Source organism: Euprymna scolopes, chromosome 6 (genome assembly GCF_053919585.1).
Source record: "Euprymna scolopes isolate OS-2025 chromosome 6, ASM5391958v1, whole genome shotgun sequence".
NCBI lineage: Eukaryota > Metazoa > Mollusca > Cephalopoda > Sepiida > Sepiolidae > Euprymna > Euprymna scolopes.
The window spans coordinates 62,012,615-62,034,508 of record NC_136487.1 but is presented as its reverse complement, the minus strand read 5'-3'; the positions used below and the strand labels follow the sequence as shown (position 1 = coordinate 62,034,508).

The 21,894-nt window shown below is 33.2% G+C and overlaps 1 protein-coding gene across 5 annotated transcripts in view; it reads right to left on the bottom strand.

The window, feature by feature from the left end:
• Window positions 1-1,785, bottom strand: part of LOC145277657 (uncharacterized) — a 301,800-nt gene extending 300,015 nt beyond the window's left edge. For 2 of the 5 annotated variants that reach the window (XM_080129277.1, XM_080129286.1), the window contains exon 1: window positions 1,168-1,785. The gene's annotated coding sequence lies outside the window, so the exon portion shown is untranslated. The remainder of the gene's footprint in view (window positions 1-1,167) is intronic. The other 3 variants (XM_080129280.1, XM_080129288.1, XM_080129278.1) reach the window with 2 other exon arrangements.
• Between the last annotated feature and the right edge of the window lie 20,109 nt (window positions 1,786-21,894).

Here is a 21,894-nt window from a genome sequence, read left to right as displayed (position 1 = left end):
CTAAATAAATTTTTGTTTTTTTAGTCAAATCTTCGTTTGAATCATTGAATATTAGTTTAAGAGGGTCATCAGGAGAGGGTGCACACACTGACTGCACCGCTGGCGCTGGAGCCTCCCTTGAAACGTTTTTATTTGCACTTCCCTCACTGTGCGAGGATCCCCCATTTATACAAATGATTTTAGATTTTAGATGAACAGAACATGTTCCGATTTCTTTCGAGAGAAGTGAGCAAATGAAGGAGGAATCCTGATATGAAAAAGACCAAATCACAGCAATATTTACCCGTCTTAAAGATCATGTTGTAGTAAAGTTAGTTAAAAGTATGAATAGACGACCCATCCCACTTAGCACAATTTTCATGGCCTTGTGCCAACTTTGTGAAATTTGTTTACCTCCTTTTGCAGATAAATCGTTTAAAGTATGCTATCTATTCAATGTCGGTTTGAGAAGGCGAACTTTGGCACTTCTGCAGTTTAACATTCCGAAACAAATTTAGAAAGCCATTCTTAACATGTAGACATTGTCAACTTTTACGTTGCGCGAACAGAACTCTCCTAAAATGAAAAGAATTTGCTTGTGAATGTTTAACTGCACGAGTACTCTATCCTCTCAGGCACTACCCTCTCCTTTTGGAGGAAGGATGAGATTATTGTCTGTCGCCTAGTACTCCTTCATTCGTGGTGTGCCGACGAATATAGGGGTTATTTTTTGTCTCATATCCAGACTATCCCATTTTGGGGAACTAGACTCCTGTATAGATATATATATATTTTTAATTTAAACATCTAAATACACTCTTTTATGCCTTCGTGGGGGTGCACATAAATAAGATATATTTTTTTTTAACGAAAAAAAAAAAAAAATTAGATGCACGGTTGTTTTTTGGGGTGGGGGTGGGCGCTTCAACCTACAATAAGAACCTGAGCAGAACAACGTCCAACGACTCAGTCTCGGTACGTTAACACACGCGCTTGCGAGCAAACTGACTCTTCGACTTTTTTTTTTTTTTTTTTTTTTTTTGATCTTATAGATGAAGAGAGGGGGAATCGCTCCAAGTCTAAAAAATAAAATAAAACTGGCCAGATGAACGTTCTCCTTAAATAATGAAGAAATGTTTTTGAATAATTTTTTTTTTCAAGATCTAAGTTGTATTCGTTTGAACTTACCTATCTGAGTGTGTAAGCAAGACATTTAGATAAAGGCCTCCGAAAAAGAAGTCCATTCATACGTGTGCGTTTGTTGTTGTCTAATAATATGTCGTACTTGATGATTATGATGATGATGACCGTGATGGCGCTCGTGGTGATTGCCGAACGCTTTAAAAAAACACTCCGCTATTACTCGTTGTTTCGGCCGCGTTTTTCATTCGAATGTCGCAGGCAGCTACCAACGCAAATCGCTGGTTCTCTCTTCTTAGCAACAGCAGCTACGGACGGCGAGGCTCGGGTAAGCGATCAGCTGTTTATGGCGGCTATAAATAGGCTTCACGGCCAACGGATGAAGGATGTGATGTTGAGCAACAGCGAATCCCCTCTCCTCCTCCTCCTCCTCCTCCTCCTCACCCCCCTCTCTCTCTCTCTCTCTCTCTCTCTCTCTCTCTCTCTCTTAAATTAATTTTACATTTATATGAAAGATGCACTATGCAGAGAGGGGGTTTACTGTTATGGGAAAGGTCAGTAGTTCGGAAATATCGAAAAGGGTCAAGAAAATAAAAGGAATTTACGTCAAGAACAGAAGATAGGGGAGTAAGAAGTAAAGGAATATAAACGGTCAGCACTAACAGTGATCTCTCTCTCTCTCTCTCTCTCTCTCTCTCTCTCTCTCTCTCTCATCTGTAAAAGTTATTAGTCATTTATTTCGTAGAATAAAACAATTTCCTCTAACATAAGTAAAGTACACTGATTATTTTTTGTTGGTTATTTTCTTGTTTTAAAAATAAAATTAATGTTTTTTGTTTTTTCCTCAGAAGACATCAAAATCAAAAGTTTATATGAAAAATTACCCCCCCCCCCGTTCTTGTAAGGCTATTGACGTTAGAGAAATCAATCCCGTCGTTTGATCTAAATAAAAATATCAACCAACCACACTTTCTTCTTAGAATCAAGGTATGAACTTATATATATAATAAAACTTTTTAGTCCGTTAAAAAAGGGCAAAAGTTATAGCCCATTGATTTAGAACTAGTGTTTTATGCCAGATCTTTTAATTCCTAACTCTGCATTAAACGGATAACACAATACTTAGTCTGTAGCACCTTATCATAACAAAGGTCCATACAAAATTTCAGCCTGATCGGACCAGTAGTTTTAGAGAAAAAGTGGTTGGTTGGTTGTTTTTGTTTTATGGCAGATCAACGCTTTTCAGTTTATTTAATGCCGAATCCAGTGATTTTGAAGAAAAATTTGTTAATAGAATATATTTTTTTTTTTTTTTTTTTTTTTTTTTTTTTTTTTCAAGTCGGTTTCTATTTAACCCATAGTTGGAACCCTAACAGGTACTACCAGTCCGGGTCAGAGTGGACCTGGGAGCAATGGCAATTAAATGGTGGCTCCACACTCCCCAAAGCCTGCAAGCTGGAGCCTCACCATCGGATATAGTTTAAGGTCATATCCAGGACCGAGAAAAAGTGAAACGGACAGACTGTATCATCATTTACAGATAAGAGATAATCAGATTATTAATTGAATGATGAAACAGGTTTGCAATCAGTGGGTGCAAAAAGGCAAAAGACTTGATTGCTTAAGAAGTAGGTGCATCAAATATTTGCTGGCATTCGACTTGAAGGCCACTATAATCTATTCAACAGAGTAGCACACCCGTGGTATTGTGTTTTTGCAGATGTGTAATTCTTAAAAAGAAAGCTCTGTTCCTAGAAGTTCCATTTGGTTCTAGGTACACAAAGAAAGAAAAGAAAGTTCTTTGAAGTGATGGTAGCTAGGCGAGTTCTTGCTGTAAAAGTTTTGCATGGGAATGGGAAGTGCATAGATTGAAGCTCAGCAGAGCACATACCACAAAACTTATGGTAATTTGCATATTTGATCCCCACTATATAAATAATTACAAAGGAGTTTTTCTCCTTGTCCGTTAGTCCCTATCAATTTTGCCTCCCCACAAATGCAAGGAAAATCCAGCTCCCCAAAAGGAGGGAGTTTGTATTGGGAGAGAAAAAAAATGAAACTTATCTTAACCTGAGAGAATTTTTCTTCCTCTGACTGAGGACTGAACAGATACTACACTTTCAGTTATCTATTCACAGAAAATATTTTTTTTTCAAATTTACATTTAAAACAAATTAGGCACAAGGTCATCAAAAGTGAGGGGGAGATCTGTCATTGGTCATTCTTGGTCTAAAATAATAAAAATGTCTATCCTAATCTGAGAATCATCTCAGTCGCCATAATACCACATTTACACTAGGAATCTTCCTGCTTAAGATAACCAAAAATTTACAGAAAATTTTTTTTTTTTTCATAAATATATTTATATACAAAGATTTCATTGGTATAAAACGGGGGGGGGGAAGAAAAAAAGTAAAAGTTTGGTTAGTAAGATCCTCCCAACCCTTTATGAATAATAAGCCACTTACTGTTTTCCGATTTGTTCAAAACCGAAAAAAAAGTATATCGTTCTCTAAATGGGAGTGGAATCTAGGAGGGATGGTATTGTATCTGTTCAAAAAACCATCCTCCCAGACATTTTCTTCTTTTTGGAAGGGAATTCTCTCAGAAAGTATTCCTCTTTTGTGGGAAAAGGATGTGCATAGAATAGTATCTGTTCTGTTCTCATGAGACTATCTTGTGCCGTGTTGTTGATTGCCCTATCAGGTGCAGATCACATAGCAAAATAAATTTATGATACGTAGGTAAAAATTCAAAGCGACACCCTCACAAAACTGATATATATATATATATATTTTTGTACCATTTTCCAGGATAACATATAGGCACATTCATTCATTTTTTTTTTTTTTTCGAATAATCATTCTATTCAGAGCAACAACAATAGAATTAGTCAGGAGGGTATCTACTTTTATATTGATTTTTTTAGTGTTATTATGTAGTAACAAGACTTTTTGGCTCACTTTAGAATGAATGCTTTATGCCAAACCCATAGTGTAAATGTGGTATTATGGTGACTGCATTAAATACTAATTCTTATTTATTCTTAACTGTGCATCGAACAGATACCATAATACTCAGTTCAATACACCTTATCATAAGAAAGGTACATATAAAATTTCAGCCAGATTAGCCCAGTAGTTTCTGAGAAAAAATCGACCCGATAAACAAAGAAAAGTATAATATAAATAGACATTTTAGCCTATTAAAAACGGGCAAAAGTTATAGCCCATTGATCTAGAATGAGTACTTTATGTCAAACTTCTAGAGTAAATGTGGCATTGTGGTGACTACTCTCTATTAATCCTTAACTGTGCATCTAATGGATACCATAATACTTAGTTTGTTGGACCTTATCATAATAAAGGTCCATACAGAATTTCAGCCAGATCGACTCAGTAGTTTCTGAGAAAAAATGAAATAGACAGACAGACTAAGAGAAATATAATGTAGATTTGTCAACGATTTTTTTTTTTTTTTTTTTTTTCTAATTGCCAGAGGAAGCAAAAGAGAAGTTTCGAGAAAAAGTATTAAAAAACAAATATTACACATGACGTTTTTGCATTTTTGAGATGAGGATTGGTTATTCACATTATTCGACAGAAACATTCCCGAGTTCGACAAGATACACCTGGAGAAGGGCGGAGGTTACATCGACCGAAACGTTGTGAAAACCACACTCAAGATGAGAACAGTAGTCTGATGAATCCAAATAAAACAAATATTACACACACTTCTAATTTCTATTTTGGTGTCCATGCCACCCTCCTTGGGTAGCCATGTCAGTGATAAATAAAAGAAGGCATTACTAGTTGTTGTATAAGTTTGAGAAATTTAAAAAAATAAATTTACAAAAACATAAATAAATAAAAAGGTTGAGAAATTACTAAAAAAAAAAAATAAATTGAAAAAATCCAGCTCCCCTAAAAGGGGCACTCTGGATAGGAACAAAAATAAAAATTGTCTCAGTCATGAAGTACCTCTCCACCATTGACCGAGGACATTGACCTTCGGACCAGGATCAAAGTGTAGTATCTGTTCTGATTCTGCACTTCACTTTTTTGGTCTCGGTTAATGGAGGAGAAATCCCTCATGACTGGTATACTTTTTTTTTTTTTTTTTTGTTACTGACTAGAGTGCCCCTTTTTGGGGGAGCTCGTTTCCCTCCACATTAAAAACCGACCTTGTGTCTAACTCTGGCCTCGTGGGGAGGCAAGTAAATAAAAAAAAAAATGTTTGAGAAACTACTTGATCATTTAGCATTCTTCCTCTCTTTCCCCTTTTTCTTTCTCTTTCAGTCAATAGGAGGATGGTGTCCTAAAACCGAACAGATACAACACTTTAAGTCTTTATATTATCTTACGCCTCACCTCACGTAACTCTCATCCCTATTTCTTTCTTTATCACTGGTTCTGTGCAGCTCTAGGAGATCCATCTTCCCAGGCTTTGCCACCGCATTTTGAGAAGGGGTTAATTTATTGCTGATTGTCTGAGGCGCCTCTGCCTGAAAAATGCTGATGCGGCTGCACAAGCATTTTTTGCGTGGTCGGGGTGCTCCTCCTCCTCTAGAGGGCTGACTTTTCAATCCCACTTTTCGCCCTTTGCATCACATCTTTCACGGTGAGAGAGAAATAAATACTTAACCTATACTATTTTTTTTTTTTCTGATTCATATCAAAATATAGTATCTGTACTGTCCTCAGTCTAGTGAGGAAAACTCTTCTTGGTTGAGATAATCATTTTTATTTTTATTCCTGATCCAGAATGCCCCTTTTGGAGGAACTAGATATCTCCCATATTAGAAAATGATCTTGAGTCTAACTTTGGCTTCGTGGGGAGGGGGTGGTGGTTTTTATTTCATAAAAACAACATACTTGGCCTTCGGGCCAAGATCACAGTGTAATATCTGTTCTGATGCTTCACTTCATCTTTCCTGTCCTCGGTCAATGGTGGAGAGGTACTTCATGACTGAGACAATTTTTATTTTTGTTCCTATCCAGAGTGCCCCTTTTAGGGGAGCTGGATTTTCCCCACATTAAAAACCAACAGTGTCTCTAACTTTGACCTCGTGGGGAGGCAAGTAAATAGGAATGAAATAGATTCCTATATGACTTCAGCACTATGCATCTAGAGCTAACTCTCTTCTTAAAACAGAATTACACACACACACACACACACACAGACACACACAGACACACACACACACACGCAGACACACACACACGCACACACACACACACACACACACAGACACACACACACGCACATACACACACACATCATTAGGTGGTACCATAATCGATTTATCTCCTCCTGTCATGATGCCAGGGGCGTCCTGATCTGTATGAAAAAAAGGGATACACAAACTCACTCTTGCTCTTTCTCTTTCATAACCTGCTCTAGATGACATCAGCCAAACTGTCTCTTTCTCCTTATGAGCTGACACCTGACTTCATATGCTCACACACACACACACACACACACACACACACACACACGCACACACACATCATTCCATCTATACTTTGTGTAAGTTTTAATGAACAAGATTTTGTAACTGATTTCGTATACAATACATGGTTTATTGAATTATATCATATATGACTTGTTACTTTGTTTAATTAGTGCATGATTTTACTGTGAACACACACACACACACACACACACACACACGCACATATCTATCTACATCTTTCTATGTGCTGTTTAGCATCTCCCTAGAATCTCATCATGCTGAGACAACTTATTTTTTACTTAAATCTTGTTGTAGAAAATAAAAAATTAAAAACACTAAATCATAGCAAGCTTCACAATATATGTGAAACGCTGAAATGAAAATTTGGCCAGAAAAATATAATCGCCATCTTTATGAGCAAGTCAAAAAAGTTACTAGCTAAGAAAGAACAGTAATTGAACGGTTTTTTAACTAGAAAATTATGAACCTGAGTTATCGTTCTGCCTAAACTAGCCTCAGATCCGATGAAACTGATTATAAGTTTGTTTTTAATATTATTTTATATTTAGACTAAAATAGAATTTAAGTAAATATATATTGTTTGTGAGTAAATAATGTTGCAACCACACCGAAACCCATTTCAGTCTAAATAATTTACGTTTTTTATAAGGAGATCACCACTTATCAAGGCCCGAATGTTACTCGAGGATAAGGGTTAATGAATATAATGTGGTAGTGTGGTAATCGTTAATGGTGTAGATTCGGTAGAATTTGAATTATTTAAAGGGAGGGCTCAACAAGAACTTGTTTGCATTGGACTTGAAGGCTACCATATTGTAGTCGGCCGGAAAGCAAGCCAGTGGAACAATGTTCCACAGGTGGGCAGTTCTAGGAAAGAAGCTTTGTTCATGGAAGCTGTGTTTAGATTTAGGCAAAGATAAACAGTGAGGGAAATTGTTGATTGCGGTTGTAGCTAGTTGAGTGTTTTTTATGACAGTTTGACAAGGAGGGGCGTTAGGTTGGAGCTCAGATTAGCAATTGCCATGAAAATAATGATAGAGCAGATAGACTTGCAATTTGTCTCTTCTGTGAGAAAGAAGTTGCAGGGAAGAGAAAAAAAGTGCATCACCTACTAGATTTCAAAACCGGGTTTTGAACTCTATTAAAACAGGATAGGGCGTGGCAAGCAGCCCCTGCTCAGATATGGCAACAGTACTCCATTCTAGAACGTACTTGACTCTTACCTATAAATAACTGAAATAAGAATTAACTAAAAGAAATAGGGCCTATTTTTTTTTCTTTTTATCTTCATTGATTAATGATAAATATATTAATCATTACTATTAGCGACATAAACGCTTCTAAAGGAAATACATTTTGGAAATTAGTCAAAAAAGACTTATTCTACTTTACCTATACATTTGTGAAGTATTTGCGTTAAAAACATTTTAATATTTAAAAGAAGTTTAAAGCAAGTTACTTTAGTGACTAGTAAAATAATCTGCATTCAGCCATTTTGGTTACAGCATGATTTCACTCATAGTCATTTTTGGTGGCAAATTGAACGGCTTTAAATATCTTTTTAATATTAAAATGCTTTATTTAAATATTTTTAATATTAAAATGCTTTATTTAAATATTTTTAATATTAAAATGCTTTATTTAAATATTTTTAATATTAAAATGCTTTATTTAAATATTTTTAATATTAAAATGCTTTATTTAAATATTTTTAATATTAAAATGCTTTATTTAAATATTTTTAATATTAAAATGCTTTATTTAAATATTTTTAATATTAAAATGCTTTATTTAAATATTTTTAATATTAAAATGCTTTATTTAAATATTTTTAATATTAAAATGCTTTATTTAAATATTTTTAATATTAAAATGCTTTATTTAAATATTTTTAATATTAAAATGCTTTATTTAAATATTTTTAATATTAAAATGCTTTATTTAAATATTTTTAATATTAAAATGCTTTATTTAAATATTTTTAATATTAAAATGCTTTATTTAAATATTTTTAATATTAAAATGCTTTATTTAAATATTTTTAATATTAAAATGCTTTATTTAAATATTTTTAATATTAAAATGCTTTATTTAAATATTTTTAATATTAAAATGCTTTATTTAAATATTTTTAATATTAAAATGCTTTATTTAAATATTTTTAATATTAAAATGCTTTATTTAAATAGGTAGAGCCAAATAAATTTTTTGACTAATTTTACAACTGTATTTTCTTTCAAATTTTTTATGTCGATAATTGTAATGATTACCGCTTGATCGTAATAATTTCTAACTTGCATAATTAAATATCAATCAAACGTCTCTCTCTCTCTCTCTCTCTCTCTCTCTCTCTCTCTCTCTCTCTCTCTCTCTCAGCCAGTTAAAAGAAACTCGTATGTGACGTAATGTTTGTTAATGTATCAGAGACTAGATCACTTGAATTATTAATGAATATCTTGCAAATTGGCAAAATCTAAGTCTAAAACTAACCATTTTCTTTTTTTTTCTCCTTTTTCTTTGAAAGGTTGTTTAAAAAAAAATTCTGTTTTTTTTTCTTCAATCCGTTTCTTTTTTTTCTTTCTTTTTTTTCCTCCTCTTTTCATTTTTTTTTTTTTTAATAACTTTTACTTACTTCTTTTTCCGTTTCCAGGAACTCAATATTGAGCTTAACTAAGTAAAAAAACAAAAACAAAAAAAAACTTGTAAACAGGAAACTGTGTGAAAAACACCAGAAATCAGTTCAACTATGCGCAGTTGTGTGCAGAAGTCTGGTGATACCCGAGCCTAAGTCTTTTATTGTATGTCTCAAAAAGTCAAATCTAAGTATTGAGAAATATTATGAGAAACAGAAATAGTTTTAATGCTTGGGTGTCCAGAGTCACTACACTCCACTGATTATACATAAAAAAAAAACGTAGTCGTTATTTATTTAAAGAGAAATAATAAAGATATTATTAGCATGCTTTATCAGTTTTTAGATGAGAGTTGATAATTTGGATTATTCGAATTACTAATTATTAATTGTTATATTCATAACGTTTTGGTTAATATAACCATGACTGACGGAATAAGAACAATCTACCTCTGTGGATTATAATCGCGAACGTTGCATAAACGTTAGTTGACTGCTTTTTCAACGAACAGTATATACCCAGAATACTGCTACAACTGTGGTCATTGCCGGTTATCTCGTATGATCGTATCTCTTGTATTTCTGAACAATGGATGACGTCACAAAGAGCTGATGGTACAAATAGGTAATGACATCCACTGAAACTGGTTGAAGAATTCGGGAAAATATCTCTTATGATGTCATAAATGCAGAGAAGATGACGTCATCGATTTACACAGAACATAGACAAGTTGTGATATGAAGGTTCGCCTATGTGAAAAGTAATAATTAAATACCTACAGACACTAGTGTTTCATCCTTTCGGGAATCATCAGTGCTTTTTAACGTCTGTCAGAGTGCGTGCGCAGATCATCATTATATGATGATCTGCGCAAACACACACACACACATATGTGTGTGTATATATATATATATATATATATATATATATATATATATATATATATATATATATATACACGAACCGTCTGAACCTGGGGGATTAAGTATATACAGTTTTATTTGTTTGTCTCCATGCAAATTTAATGACAGCGTAAAGGGATTATATCACAAAACGCTAACATTATCAACTAAAAAAAAAATGGAAGGTACCTGAAAAATCCTTTGTTGTGGGTGACATCAAAACACCGGAAAGCTTCTTTATGGCCTCATAAATTATGACTTGACAAAAAGATACCATCAAACATTAAAAGGGACCATGGGTTTTCTATGTGAACAGTGACTGCATGTACTAGACAAACCAAATGCAATTTGGAAGGATTTATACATTTGACTAGCAAAGATACCCGTGCTTTGCACAAGACTTTGCTGTACGTTTGGATGCCTGCTTCGCATACAGCAAAATCTCAACCTAAACCTTTGCTCTTGATCAAAATAGTGTGCACCATCCCTAGGTCGAAGACTGTCATCATGGCAGGTTTGATCATGATCAGTCCAGTGGTGTAGGCTGTAGGAGAGTATATATACATTGGCTATAATCTTGACTTTTACCTTCGGAAATGGTGTGCACCATCCCTAGGTGAGGGACCATCATCATGCCAGGTTTGGTCATAATCGAACCAGTGGTATGAGCTATAGGAGAGTTGTACACACACACACACACACACACACACACACACACACACACACACACACACGCACACACAAACGCTACTACTTTATATATAGAGATTCAGATTTGCACACATGTTTAACTGAATGGAGATTTTTGCCTAAAGTTTAAATTGCTTATTTATTAAAAGAAAAATGTTGGGGAAGAACTCATTATTTAGTTCTGCTGAACAACTTTCGCAACATCCAAGGCATGTCCAGAATGATGTAATCGTGTAGTTTGTTGATTCTTACAAAGGTTATTCCGGAATTTAATCTCCGGCACTTATCTATTATAATAAATCCGTATTCCTGTCTGTTTATAATAAATCCGTATTCCTGTCTGTTTGTTTGTTTGTTCACAATGATGTCACAGCATATATATGCATAATTATATGTGTGTGTGTGTGTGTGTGTGCGCGCGCGCGCTATAGAGTCATTGTTGAGGACGTCATGCATGACCTCATAGTACAAATTTAGAAAAGGGGTAGAGCAAAAAGACGCCTGGTATATATAGCTAGTTACTTAAATAAAACGACACGTGCTATTACACGCGTATTATCTTGACCACGTGTTTTTTTCGATGTTCTATATGTATTATGTTCGACACTTATTTGAACAAAATTGCACGTGTTACTACACACACACACACACACACACACACACACACACACACACACATGTTTGTTTTTTCTAGAGGGTGTGTGTCATGAGATTCAGTGATTTTAGGAAGTTTGGAAAGAACTGCCTTACGTCAGCAATTTATTTATGCCTTTTCAGTCTGTGTTTTCTCACTTTTCACGTGATAGTTTTCTTGTTTTGAGGAAACTATTTTCGAGGACATTTCTTACATATCACATGGTAAGGGTGCCAAAAAGAAGAACTCTTGTGACTGTCTTAGAAAATGTAAAGATGAATATTTGTATATGGGAGTGGATTTAAAAAATAGACAACTCAAAAATGTTCGAAGTTGATCCGTCTCAAATGTCCTAAGTCGATGTTGAAAATTCAAATAAACAAATTAAAAGTTATTTTTCGGTTCCTTGGTTTGTTTTTACACCTAAATAAACGGAAAATAATAAAGAAAAACTGCACGCCTGTGGAATTGTCTTCCGTTTTCCTGCTTTCCGGCTGACTACAATATGGTTGTCTTCAAGTCTAACGTAAATAAGTTCTTGATGAGCCGTTCCATATAAGTTATCAAATTTAACAAATTTTCATTACTAATGATTATTATATTGTCCAATTTCTACTGTACACTCTTTAACCCTTATCCTTGAGTGGCCTCTTGGCCTTGATAATGTGTTGATGCCTATGTAAAAAAAAAAGAAAAAAAGTCCAATGTGAACAAGTTCTAATTGAACCGTCCCCCTAAGTAATCCAAGTTACAAAATTCCCACTGTTTACTATGCTAAAATCACAATGACTAATGTATACCTATTAACCCTTATCCTCGAGTGGCCTCTGGGCCTTGATAAGCGGTGACACCTATGTAAAAAAAAAAAAAAAAAAGCAAAAGCGACTTAATGATTTTTTAAAACCTTTGTTTATCTTCTTCAAACTGCAATTAATAATTAATCTTTGTTATAATTTTGTTATATTTTAAGATTTAAACAGTTTAATGATCAATAATATTATAAACATTTGTATATTAAATATGAAATACGGTTTTACTGAATGTTCTTTTGGTTACCTACGGGCTTCCATATTTTGTTCGGTAAAAAGAGACATACAAAATATGAGGGGGGGCTACAAAATGCTTAATATTTGTGCAATAATATTTTCAAATTGGTTTTAATCTGGCGATAAAATAGCTGACAAGAGCCATGTTTATGTAAAAACTTAATATTAAAAAAAAAATTTAAACACAATTAATTAAAAATCTATGTTGTAACGGAACATTTTGAAATAATGGAATTTTAATCGTTTTAATCTTTTAAAAATTAATTAATTTTTAGGAAGTTTCTCTTTCTTGGCAATTCAACTGCATTTCAATTATTCAACTGCATTCAATTATATATTAATTCGAAAAAACGCTATTTAAAAAAAAACATAATAATATTAAATTCATATCATTTTTTTAATTGCAACTTCAAGTTAAATTTTTGTTCAATATGTGTATTTAAATTAAAAAAAATAAATATGTTTTACTTATTTGAACTCTTGTGTTTCATGATAAATAGAAATGTCAATAGATTTAAATATATTTTGTTCAAATTTTGAAAAAATAAATAGGGGGGGGCGACACACACTAAAAAAATATTTTCCCTTTTATATTTTACGGAAACTGCATTTATATGTAATTTCATTCTAAAATGGATAAGTATCGAAAATTTCACGAAAATCTGACCATTAGTTGATTTTTGCTAGATTTATTAAACACGGGGATGTTTTCACGTTCGAAATGCTTACTACATGGGAACGTTATTTTAAAGCGGCAATTATGTAAATACGATTTTCATCTCGCAATTTCATTATTTTCGTACGATGAAATAATTTTTTTTTTCATTATTATTAGTTTAGTTTGCCCTTCTTTTAAATGGTACAAAAGTTATATTGATAATATTAATTTATAATACAGTTACATCGTTTTACATATAGAGGGGGGGTAATTCTGTGGTGACTTTTGGTAGTGCCTAATGATCACGGAATATAATGAACTCATTATTTTTATTCAAATCTTCGTGGAAATGTATTATTTTGTTTAAACAAAAAATACCTTTACTAAAGTTATGGTTTTCTGTAGTAAAAAAAAATTGCAGGAATTTATTTTTGCTTTTTTTTTTTAATGAAAATAAAGCATCCTAAAATATAACAATAAAAAAATTATTCAATTTTTACAGTAACATTACGATAAAGCCCATAAAGTCTGTATTAATGAATTCGATATAACTCGAGGAAAAATTAATTTCTTGAACTACCAATATTATCATTGAATTAAGCATTGTTTATTTAATATTTTACACAATAAAATTATAATTGCAAAAAATATTTCTTTTTCTTTTTTTTAATTACAGGTTTCGCATAATTTTTATATGTAAGATTTTAATATTTTCCTTGCTCGCAAGAATGTGAACTTTCAGTGTAACATAATTTTTATATAATATTGGCCAATAATTAAAAAAAAATAATTTAAAAACAGGAACATAGAAAAATAATTAAATTAAAAAATGGTAAAATTTATACAAACGTTTACAATAGAAATCTACGGGTGCACGTCTAGGGGAATAAAAGAAACCCAGCACCCGTCCTTCCTTTTAATTACATGACGTCATTCTCTCATACAGCTTTTCGACTGTCAGATTTTGGGCCTCCGTATATTCCGTATTTCCAAATGTACGGTTTGTTGCGCTTTTGCGAACGGCAAAAACACTCGGTTTTGAGGCTAATTCGGCTATTTTTTTGTTCAGCAAGGTGTTTTTTTTTTTGTTTTTTTTTAATTCAATATCTTAGGATTTTACTTTACTAATTATCTTTGAAATAGACCCAGAAAAGTAATATTTATCTCTTAAAGGATTTTTACAATGAATTTATTTAACTTCAAAATTTAACTGAATTGGTTAGCTCGCTGTGAAAACATTTTTCATTTTTTTTTTTTTTTTTTTTTTTCGCGTGTACAAATATTTTTTTCCTTTGGCAAATTAAGTTTAGTCCTTAATCTTTTAAATACAATCAAAAAGTAGTCAGAAACCTATAAAAAAAATGATAAATCGGCTTTCAAAACTGGCCTCCCCCCTATCTTTATTCGTTTATTTTTGCCCGTACCTAGTAATACATAAAATATTTAACGCATGCCAAGACTTTCTCATTAATGGAAATATATAAAAACTTTGAATAAACAAATAAAACTGTTTTAGAACACGTAAAAGATGCAAAATATTTTATTAAAAGAAGGAAGAAAAATACGATTCAATTTCTTTGTATTTTTTTTTCTTATATTAGGTTGAGAAGTAAGTTCTTGCAGAATTTATAATTTTGATTTTAAATGATGTATTTCCAAATAAATTTTCATTATAATACCTTTACTCTATATATCATTTTAAAGAGCGTTGTTCGCTCTATGTAATCGTTTAAATTACCATCATTTTAAAACAATTCTGCGTTCTTTTCAGAACGTTGACTACAAGATGGAAAAAAAAAATAAATAAATTCACAAATTTTCTTATCTCGAGTCAAGCTAGAAAAAAAAAAATGCTGAAGTAGCTTGCAATATCAACAAAGCATTTGACCCAGGAACCACCACTGAACGCACAGCACGATGGTGGTTTTAAAAAATATTCTGGCAGCCATGAGAATCTTGAAGATGATGAGCATAGTGGTCGGCCATCGAATGTTGACAACAATCAATTAAGAGGCTTAGTCGAAGCCAATCCATACACAACTGTTCAAGAACTTGCTTCTGAATTAGATGTAGCGTATACGACGATTTCCAACCACTTGAGAGAGATTGGAAAGACAAAAAAACTTGATAAATGGGTGCCTCACGACTTGTACGACAACTAAAAGAAACGCCATTATGAAGTGTCATCTTCCCTTCTTTTACACAACAAGAACGATCCGTTTCTCAACCAGATTGTGACTTGCGATGAAAAAGTGGGTTCTTTAAGACAACCGGCGACGCTCAGCTAAGTGGTTAAATGCTGACAAAGCTCCATGACACTTCCCGAAGCCAGAGTTTCACTAAAAGAAGGTCATGCTGACTGTTTGGTGGTCTGTAACCGGTCTCAGCTATTAGTTTTTTTAATGTAGGTGAAACCATTACGGTGAAAAGTATTGTCAACAAATGGATGTAATGCATCAGAAACTTCGACAATAATACTCAGTATTAGTTAACAGAAAAGGCCCAATTCTCCTTCAAGATAATGCGTGACTGCAAGTTGTTAAACCGACCCCGTAGAAGTTGAGCGAATTGGGCTACGAAACTATGCCTTATCCGCCATACTCTCCAGATCTCTCACCTACCGATTATCACTTTTTCAAGCATCTCAACAACTTTCTGCAGTCTTGCAAACAAAAATATCATATCCTGAACGCCAGCTTGCTTACACACAGGCTGACTGACACTGCAACCACCAAATTTTGTTGTTCATACATAGTATTTTTTTTTTTTGTTTATTTGCCTCCCCATGAGGACAGAGTTAGATACAATTTCGGTTTATAATGTGGAGGGGAGCAAGCTCCCCAAAAAAGGGGCACTCTGGTTAGTAACAAAAATAAAAAAATGTATCAGTCATAAAGGATTTCTCCTCCACTAACCGAGACCAGTGAAAAAAGTGAAGTGCAGCAGCTTGTAATTTTAATTACATTTTCACGCCAAACAAGGCACAGGGCCACTTTGATGTAGTGGGGCTAGTATCAGGAACATGGGTTGCATGGATACTATGTGTTAAGTTTGCAGGTTGAAACAAGTAACGTAGAAAGCAATACAAATGACGACTCAACAAACAAAGGTAGATCAAGTAAGAAGTGTATTAGGAAAAAGTATATTTACAGGATATTTATAATAATGGTGTCAAATAAGAGAGTCTTTGCTGGAGAAACATATCTGCTCTCGGCGGCCTTCGGTGGCTTCTGGTGAACGCACACTCAGACTAACTGAGTCTTCCTATTTATGTGTAATTACTATCCACATATGCAAATGAATATGTGCCACCACAACACTATGTAAGGGAGTTGAGCAGCAACTATTCTGAAAGCTGTTCTAAACATAGGGAGATTGGGGTGTCCATTCCGAAAGCGGTTCTTAACATGAGGAAGTTGGGAGGGGTCTATTCTGAAAGCCGTTCTTAAAATGAGGAGGTTGGGGTTGGGCAACAACAACAACAGCCGTACTTTAATTTTTTATGTGGGGGGGGCATGCTACCACCGGGCAACGCCGGTTAACGGGCCCAGCTAGTTTATCTATATTAATGGTGCGAGTTCTGTTGAGTAAGGATATTTTGTTCAAACAGTTACAAAACTAAACATTTCGTCTTTTCTAATTGAAATTTAAAAAAAATAAACTATTGCAACAACAAAAAATTATCAATTTGTGATTTACTTCTGTTAACTTTTATTTAGAAAAGAAAACTCTTCTTTTTTTTTTTTACTTTAATACTATTTTATTGGTAAATAACTTAAAATCGGTTTCATATTAAGTTTTCTGTACTGTACGAATTTGAAACGCTGAAAGAATTACAAAAGCAAAGTTTATTAGCTAAGGTTATTCACTAATACACTTGATATATGAAAGTTTTCAGCATCTTAAATTTCCTTCCCAGCTTTTAAAAGTAGAATTCGGGATGCTGAAACCCTGCACTATATGATTATTCGATTTGAAACGGTCACATTTATAGTGTGACTTTTTTTCTTTTTTTTTTTTTGTGTGGTTTTGCATCAATATTATCAGATCCACTTTTGCATTGAACATCCATAGGCAACAACGAAAACGTTTGGTTTTTATTTATGACTTGAAAAATTGTAATTATAAAAGTAAAAATAAGAATAAAATTTGTAACATGGGGTTCAGAGGCAGGAGAAATAATTTCTTGAGTTCTACAATGAACTTAGCTTGAACACTTAACTGCAATTCCACAGTATTCCCCAATCATCAGAATTGTGTCATTTGGTATCAAACAATGTAAGACACCGGAAGAAAAGAGTTATCTACCTTTATTTATTTATTTATTTATTTATTTATAATTTATATATTTATTAATATTTTTAAAATCTTTGTTAATGTTCCTATTTACTTAACTCCACACGAGGACAGACACAAGATCGGTTTTTAATGTGAGGAATATCCAACTCCCCAAAAAGAGGCACTCTGGAAAGGAAAAATAAAAATTGTCTCAGTCATGAGGAATCTCTCCTCCACTGACCGAGGACAGAAGAGATGAAGTGTAGCATCAGAAAAGATACTACGCTGTGATTTTGGTTCGAAGAATGTTATTCAATCACTTAAACTGAATAGCCTGAAATGCAACCGAATTTCTTTGAAAGCCATTTCCTTATGATGAGAGTTCTTACGCCAGTAGATGTAGAACAGTTAAGGTAACAGGTCCAGTACACAGGGGAAGACCAAAAAAAAAACATGGAAGAAAGTAATATGGATGGCGTGAGAGCAAGAGGGATAAATAAAGTCGTGGTCAGAGATAAATTAGTTCAGAAGTCAATTTCTTAAAACTGCCCAACACATGGCTACATATAAAGCGGACGTTAAACCAACTATGATGATGACCGTAATTGTTTTTGTTTTGTTTTTTTCTTTTTCGCTTTAAATTCGGTCACTAATAAATATTTGTTTTATTCTACAAATTTTATTTGTTTTTATTTAGTATATATTGTTAATTATTTGTTCATTAATAGACAATTGTTTTGTTTTATAAATATTATTGATTGTTAATTATTTGACCAATATAGGAATTTTGTGTGCATAAGTTTAATTCCATGCAATTTCCTGACGTACTAATTTATATATATCAGATCCAAATAAATGCATGGATGTTCAATCATGCTAAGATTCTACGCTTGTTTAAAATAGGCAGAATTCCTTGTTCGAAATGGATTATTGTTCTTGTGTATTCATTCTAGATCAGAGTTGACCTGTTATGAATGGCGTCCATGAACCAAAATTGTCAGTCTTTATTTAAAATAATGCACTTGTTAGATTTTGTTATGTTTGAAAAGTTTTAGAGACATGGGATCGTGAGGAAAAAAATAAAACTGAAGAATTTTGAGTAAGTGAAAAAAAAAAGCTGGCTTTATCATTAATTAACATTTATTCAACACTGGCGAAATAATATATATATATATATATATATATATATATATATATATATATATATATATATATATATATATATATATTTACCAGTGGTGAAAAAACCGGACTAGAGTGCTCAATGTGTAGTCAGAGCAGTATATAGGAAATTTATTACTGTAGTAATAAATTTCCTATATATATATATATATATATATATATATATATATATATATATATATATATATATATATATATATATATATTGTTTTGGGCTCAAATCAAGTTATTAAGTTAGACCCATGTCGAGGGAACCTATATCCAAAATTTCAAGTGTTTAGACCCGAGTTTGGTAGAGTTCTCAAAGGTCAAATCGTTGAACTTTGACCCCTTAACAGCTAAATTTCTGGCCGAAAACCGATCACAAAGATTTTCCCAAATCTCAGTACCCTGTATATCAAATTTCGAGTCTGTAGACTTAAAATTGACAGAGTTATTGCGTAGGGAAATGTACACACACACACACATACACACACACGTTCACTTTTATATATATTACAAACGAATGTTTTCTTATTTTGCTAAGATGTTGAATAAATGTTCATCTATATATATATATATCTGTGAAAGTGTCTGCCTGTCTGTCTGTCATTCTCTCTCTCTCTCTCTCTCTCTCTCTCTCTCTCTCAGTCTGTGTACATTTCCCTACAGATTAACTCTGTCAATTTTTGGCCTACAGACTTGAGATTTGACATAAGGGGTATTGAAATTTGGGAAAATCTTTTTAATCGGTTTTCGACCAGAAATTTGGCTTTTAAATACAACGATTTGACCTTTGAGAACTCTACCAAACTCCTCCGCCAATTTTGGGTCTAAACACTTGAAATTTTAGATATAAGTTTCTTGGACACGTATCTAACTTTATAATTTGATTTGAGCCCAAAACAATAAATGTTAAGAGGTCATAATTGGGGTCAAAGTTTTAAAAAATTTGATCTCTGCGGTCTCTACCAATTTACTCAGCCAATTTTTGGTCTAAACATTTGAAATTTGCATAAAGGGTATTCAGAGATAAGGCAAGCTTTTTAATCGGTTTGAGTGGAAAATTTGAACTACCAATATATAAATATATGTATGTATCTTTGCATGTTTGCCTAAAACTTTCGACAGAGGCGACAGATTTTCACAGGATCATTATCGTTTTGAAGCTCGACCCTTTAGACGACAAATGCCGAAAAATTGGCTAAAAACATTAATTTCTTCACCCTCAACTGAGCACCTTTCTACAGGGGGGGTCGCTTTTTTCGCCAATATTTCGAAAGTCATCCCCTCTTTTCGATTGTCTAGCCTTTATTTAAACCTATGTCACTTCTGGCTTAGCGGTGGTCATAACAGCAAAGACGTCACGTTTTTCCCCCGTTCTTTTCCTCCTTTGCAGTACGAGTTCGAGCCTGCCTTCCTACTACCACTTTTTTTTTTTTTTTTTGCTCAACACATAGCTCCAAACACCCGGGCAACGTCGGGCACCCATGCTAGTTAATGATAAACCCAGCTTTTTTTTTACTTATGTATATATTATTTTCTTATCAGTTTGTTCAGGCTGGGAGTTCGACATTCTATCAGATGCCAAACACTCACCGGCTATCATATATATTTCAACCGAAAGATATTTTTAAGATTCTGACCGTTCCTTTAAGTGCAATTCTTTGAATCTCTCTTGCACTTAGTTCACCGGGTATATTTGCCACGTAGTTTTTGGAATTTTCTTTGATGAGTCCAGTTGCTCCTACTTTCATGTCATACATAAGATCTTGGTATTTCGTTTTCTTTTCTTTTATTCCCTGTTTAAGCCAGCATTATTGGGAACTCTACTAAGGTTGCTCCTTTCTCCTTCTTGTCCCATATCACTATCAGGCTTTATGGCTCCGTTTTCTAGGTACATGATTGCAGGGATTGCATAGTCATAGTTTATGCTGTATAACTTATTCTCAACTGTTATTTCTGGTATATGTTCCCTAGACTTGCTGGTACATTCAAAATTTAACTTTTTATATATATAAAAAAAAAGTTGTATTTTCTTTTTAAATTAATAGAAAAATGGGGTTTCCATATGAATATCAATACACACAAAAAAAAAATAATAGTGTATATATATATATATATATATATATATATATATATATATATATATATATATATATATATATATATATGCTCGAGAATAATGTCTAGTAGGCATTCAAGTTCTCTCTAGCATTCAATATGTCGTGAAATTGCATTCATCCGCAAAAGATCTAGCTAATTTGCATATTCTTTTAAACATTCATTTCATTTAATTGCTTATGAGTTTTGTCAGTTTTCTTATGGGATGATCATCTTTAGTTAACTATTACGTGTAATTATATTCATGCAGATATTCGACATTATTTATACTTGTGTAATATTTGTGGAAAAAGGTTATAGTAAACACAAACCTCTTTCTATATATATTTATGTATGCGTATATATTTGTTTAAAAAATTTTGTCTACCAAACTCCTCTGTCAGGTTTTGGTCTGTGGACATGAAACTTAATCTATAGGGCATTCAAACCCAATGCGAAACTTTATATTTGGGTTTTAGCCAGGGAAAATCTCTTTTTTTGTGAATCTCTCCTTTCTCTTTCGTAACCACATCTCTCTTTAATTCTCTTTTTCCCTTTTTCTTTCTTTCTTTTCAACTCAAATTATTTTTCTCTTAACGAAACTGTATTATCTTTCGGGTTTAATTCCTATCATTTTCACGGGGGGGGGGGGGGTCTGGCACTTAAATGTAACAGGTGGGCCTATGGCAATATTTCCGAGATAATAGAGCAGACCTCTCGCTGCCATGTCAACATCGCTTCTTTTTTCTGTTTATTATATCGGCAATAAAAACGTATTCCAGAATTTGGAGAAAAGAATGATTTCCTTAAACCCCATGTCAAACACCCCACCCAACACTTAGCCTGTAAGCAAGGTGAACCGATGTTATCCGGGTATGCAACATTGTTACTCTAGCGTTATAAGTTCGAGACTGAGTATTGTGGGTAATTTTTTTTTTTTTTTTTTTGAAAAATGCTCGATAGGGAACTGAGAGCTATTTTCAATTTTTGCTGCTTAAGTTTTTTATATTTCTTCTTCTGCAGGCAATTTTTTTACATGGCGGGGAGGGGGGGCAACGCCGGTTAACGGGTCCTGCTAGTATAGCAATAAAATCCAAGTCAAATTCAATTAATTAAGCTTCATGATTATCAGTTTTCATAGTCGAGCATGCATATAATAAGGTGAGTTCAAATGCTTGATCCTTTAAAATAGGG